Below are 5,444 nucleotides of genomic sequence, written 5' to 3'. Positions count from 1 at the left end.
TCTTGGAGCTGAGCATCTAAGAGAGCATCACTGAACTTCTTCAGCCTATGTTTTCGTATTTGCTTCTGATATAAAAGCATTGCATTTCAGATTCTTCTTCGTTTTCTCATCGATTATGGGCCCTTTAATTGTGGGCGTTGTATTGGTTTTTGCCTCATTGGAGGCTATCATAGATTCTGTCATGTGGAAACAGGTTTCGTAAGAGGTTTGATCGCCACCTTTTTTTTTTGAGAAAGCTTATTTACAGTGTCACACTTTGCGTTTGGAGGGTATGTGCTACAAGTCCTCATTGCAGAGTACCTCGAATAAAAGCAAATTTGTTGCAGTACAAACATGAAAATATACAATCAACAATAGTAAACCTCCAGTGCATAGATGAAAACATTTCTCTCACATACAACACTTCCCTAGATTACTGTATTAAAGTTAAAATAAGAGAAATTAATGGTTTGAAAACTGATGTTTGCCAGAATGATGTCTAGAGAAAAAACCAAACACAAGGTTGCATAGCAACACCCATACTCCTACAACCCTCTTACTTGTGATGGTGCTGTGAGCTTTGTACTCTTGTGTATATACAACACTTTCCTAAATCACTGTATTAAAGTTAAAATAACATAAATTAATGGTTTGAAAAATGATGTTTGTCAGAATGGCATCTAGAGAAAAAACCAAACACATCGTTGTATAGCGACACCCATACTCTTGTAACCCCATACTCCTGTAGATGGTGATATGAACTTTGCACTTTTGTGTACATGTGACTCATTAATCTATACATTGAGCAATAACATGTAAATATGATGACCACTCAAATTGTCAAAAAAATATTAAATTTCAATTTACAAGAAAATTTACAAATTTTTCAGGTCAACTCTAAATTAATAATATAAGTTTTGACCAAAAAAGTCAATGAACTCAATGGAATATCCACTCCCAGCATGGGTAATATGTCATAACAAATAATATGTCCTTACAAACTCGAGGTGTTGAAGATCTTCGACATCACTCAAAGAAAATGAAATGAAACTCCCTGTCTTCTTTTGTCACCACAAGAACAAGGCGGTAGCAGCCGAGTTTTTTCATTCCATGTTTCACCTGCAACCTACCAAACTCGCAATAACGAAAATAATCGATAACAATAATTACGATAAAAATGACATTCAAACACTACCTTATCAGCAGGGCACAGTATTGGACTCCGCTGCCTACGCTTCTCTAATGCAGGGATGCATCAGAAGAAAATCCTTGTCAGAAAGCAAATTGATCCATGCCCACATTATTATAACAGGTTTCCGATTACAAGACATAGAAATGAACAACAGAATTATAACCATGTATGCCAAATGTGGAACTCTGGAGGATGCCCGCAAAGTGTTTGATGAAATGCCCGAAAGAAATGTCGTTTCCTGGTCTGCCATGATTGCGACTTATGCCAGACATGGGAATGCCGAGGAAGCCTTGAGATTCTCTCGCAGAATGCGGAATGAATGTATTGAACCAAATGAGTTCACTTTTGCCAGTGTTCTTCCGGCATGTGCAGGGTTGGCAGCTCTGGAACTTGGCAGGCAGGTTCATGAAAATATTATTAGATGTGGTTATCAGTTTAATGTGTATGTGGCAAGTGCTCTGGTTGATATGTATGTGAAATGTGGAAATTTGGATGATGCACGCCAAGTGTTTGACAAAATGTCTGAACGGAATGTGGTATCATGGAATCCCCTTATTGTAGGATATGCAAAGGATGGGAATGTTGATGAGGCTAGGAGGCTGTTTGAGAAGATGCCTGAGCGGAGTGGGGTTTCATGGACTGCAATTATTGTGGGATATGCACAAAATGGGCATCCTGATGAGGCCGCGGAGTTGTTTCGGAAAACACCCCAGCCTACTGTGATTTCTTGGACTGCAATGATTACTGGGTATGCACAGAATGGGCGTTGTGATGAAGCCCTGGAGGTGTTTTCGCAGATGAAGTTGGTGGGAGTAAAGCCAGATTCCGACACCTTTGCGAGCGTCCTCTCGGCCTGTGCTAACTTGGCAGCCCTGGAACATGGGAAGGGGATCCATGAAGACATAATTAAGAGTGGATTCGAGGCTGATGTTTTCGTGGGAAGTGCCATTGTTGACATGTATGCCAAATGTGGAAGCATAGAGAGTGCACATAAAATGTTTGAAAACATGCCGAGACGAAATGTGGTCTCATGGACAGCTCTCATCGTAGGATATGCTATTCATGGGTGCAGTAAGGAGGCTTTTCATCTCTTTGAACAAATGCAACACTCTGACACCGCTCCAGATCATGTCACCTTTGTTGGCATACTGTCTGCGTGCTGCTATGCAGGCCTAGTTGATAAAGGGCAGCAGTACTTTGATTCTATGAGCCGTGATTATCACATTATGCCTTCATTGGAGCACTGCCGCTGCATGGTTGATTTGCTGGGCCGTGCCGGGTATCTGAATGAGGCAAAAGAGTTTATCGACAAAATGGCAATAAAACCAGATGCTGCTGTGTGGGGTTGTTTGCTTGGTGCTTGTACAATCCATGCCAACGTAGTGCTAGGAGAACGTGTGGCAGAAAGCCTTTTCGAGTTGGATCCTAAAAATGCTGCATATTATGTTCAATTGTCGAACCTTTATGCAGCAGCTGGCAGATGGAATGACATAGAAAGGGTTCGAAACATGATGAAAGACAGGAAGGTAGAAAAAATGCCAGGATGTAGTTGGATTGAGGTCAATAATAAAGTGTATGCTTTCCTCATGGGAGATGGATCACACCCACACATAGATAGAACTTATGCAGAGTTGGTGAGACTGTCTGCAAAGATGAAGGAGGTTGGATATGTGCCGGACACAAGATATGCACTGCATGATGTCGACGAGGAGCAAAAGGAATATGTTTTAAGAAACCACAGTGAGAAATTGGCAATTGTATTTGGGCTTATGAACAAATCACCTGGGACAACGATTCGAGTGGTCAAAAACCTTCGGATGTGTGGTGACTGCCACTCTGCCACTAAGTTCATCTCACAGATTGTTGCACGAGAAATTATTGTGAGGGATGCCAATCGCTTCCATCACTTCAAGGATGGGCTGTGTTCTTGTAGGGACTATTGGTGATGTCAAAATACACTTTCAGAGCAGAAAACTTATGTTGGTCTTTTGGCAAGCCCTTCTATTGTTCAGTCATAAGAGATTCCGAGGGTTAATATTTAAGGTGGATTTCAAGAATCAGGCCACTTGAATTGACATGAGGAAACCACCAAACTGATTGAGCAACGCCAAACTAAATGCAGGATAGAAGGCAATCATCGGTGGTACAACTTTACATGAGACTAGGCAGTATCTTTTTGAGGAACGGGGGAGAGAATAAATGTGATGGAAAGGAAAGGATGGCTAAAGGGTTTGTAGTTTTACTAATGGAAATAGCAGGATAAGAGAGCTCTTCACATGGTCTAAATTAGGCCAAATTAAATTACCATCATTCCCGAGGGTTGAAGCTCTAACTGTGAAAGGTTTTTTAGAGAATGTTAGTGGAGACCAGAAGAAATGTTCTGTTTGAAGAAAATAGTAGGAGGAACCTCAAACATTCTAAAATGGCAGATGTAGCTGACCATACTTGGGAATGGCTCCACTCTCAAATAGAGATTAAGCTTAGAAGCTTGGATCAAACATCTGGAAATGTGTTATGAGAGAGATATATTTTTGGACTCATGAAGAATGTCATTGTTTTGAGCTACTACTTGTCCTTGGATCAAGTCGATCAGGAAAACATTGGTGAATTCTTGATTTGTGATGGTTTGTGGGCATTGGTAGATAAGTTAAGAAGGATAGAGGAGAATCTGAGAACAACGAGATCAGATATCATGGAAGGATACCTTGCATAGAGGTGGAGGTTAAATTTCCATTTAGGGCTTCAACCTAATGAATGCCAAACCCCATCTGCTTTATACCCCATAGGGATGTGGCTTGGAAGGTATGGAACCAAGCTAGATGCCATGATTTACATTGGAGTGAAGATGTATGATTCTGCAAGTATGTGATCTTTTCGTTTATGTCCTCTTGTTATAATGATCTTTGGAAGTTACCTGAGTAGTTTAGTTTGGTAACTTAGAATGTTGAATGTTTGTTTGAGTTTCATTAATAAGCTCTTGATTTGTTTTGCTAGAAGGATTCACTATGCAACTAATGACGAGAACTTTTATTCAGAAACTTGTAGTTTTAAGAAACAAACCCAACCTAAGAAACAAATTCCAATACAAAATCAGAAAAGCGATTATCAAACCGTTATACACACTTCCTTAATTGAACCCTCTTTTGAAATACATAGTGATCAATATCCAATGTGCCCGGGATGAGTGGTGTGGAAGAGAATGCTAAACCTGAAAGAGTTCAAAGTTATAAATTAACTATGAATATGCTAAAACCATTTAGACTAAGTGATTACATACAGATTCATAGTGAAAATAAAGTTATAGCATAAAGTTCCATTTTTCAACAAATGGGCATAAATACATGAGAGTCCTATTATTGCAAAATCTAGCTCCTTAGTGCAAAGCTTCACTAAACACTCTAGATTAAGAGCAACAATGGGATTAGTCACCACCTAAGTCACATGACACAAGGACACGGGACACGAAGGACACACAAATAAGAGTATTCAACACGAGACACAACGACCTCAAAAACATGACACGTGGGTCATGTTGTATGTATATATATATATATATATATATATATATTAAAAAAGTACTGAAATGTGGTGTCTGATCCATATTTTTTAGAAAGTAGAACATTTACCGATATGAATCGTGATGATAGCTATTTAGTAATTTAGTAATTTAGTATTTACAATTTTACAATTTTACAATTTTAGAACTAGTTAGTTTAGTAATTTACTACATCAATGATGTTCATAGTTCAATGTTCATTGTTCATGTTATTAACAATTGTTCAAGCACATAAGAAACTAGAAATTTAGAAATATCATGATTGATAAAATAAAACTAGAAATTTAGAAGTAGAACTTAAATATTAAAACCATAAATTACAGATTTTTCATTAAGTCATCAAAATCAAAATGTATTACATAGATATCGAGGGAATGCCACTAGAAAATACAAAATAGAGTAGATACAAAATAGGTAGGAATATCATAGCTCATCAGTGGTACTAGTCATGACTCACTAGTCACGACTCTATCAATAGTCTAGGTCCTCCTCAATGTCATAATCACCATCACTACCACTGCCATTTGACTTTACTCCATCCTTCTCCTCTATGCCCAATCCAAGATCTCTTGTTGCATTTGTTGGTGTAGAGGATGACCCCTCAAGAGATTAATCATCAAAAGTGACTGGCTTTAGCACTGGGTCATTAAGATCCATGTTGGCTAATGCCTCACAAACAAACACGAAATTGACAAAAAAAATGAAAAAAATCAAGAC

General features: G+C 38.6%; 1 pseudogene; it reads left to right on the top strand.

The window, feature by feature from the left end:
• Positions 1-994: 994 nt before the first annotated feature.
• On the top strand, positions 995-4,137 carry LOC149147526 (pentatricopeptide repeat-containing protein At4g14050, mitochondrial pseudogene; annotated as a pseudogene).
• Positions 4,138-5,444: the final 1,307 nt, after the last annotated feature.

Source organism: Pinus tabuliformis, chromosome 9 (genome assembly GCF_031772625.1).
Source record: "Pinus tabuliformis cultivar Carrire ecotype Pingquan chromosome 9, CPIR1, whole genome shotgun sequence".
In the NCBI taxonomy this organism is placed as follows: domain Eukaryota; kingdom Viridiplantae; phylum Streptophyta; class Pinopsida; order Pinales; family Pinaceae; genus Pinus; species Pinus tabuliformis.
Note: the sequence above shows the minus strand (reverse complement) of the source record. Positions and strands in the feature narration are given on the sequence as shown.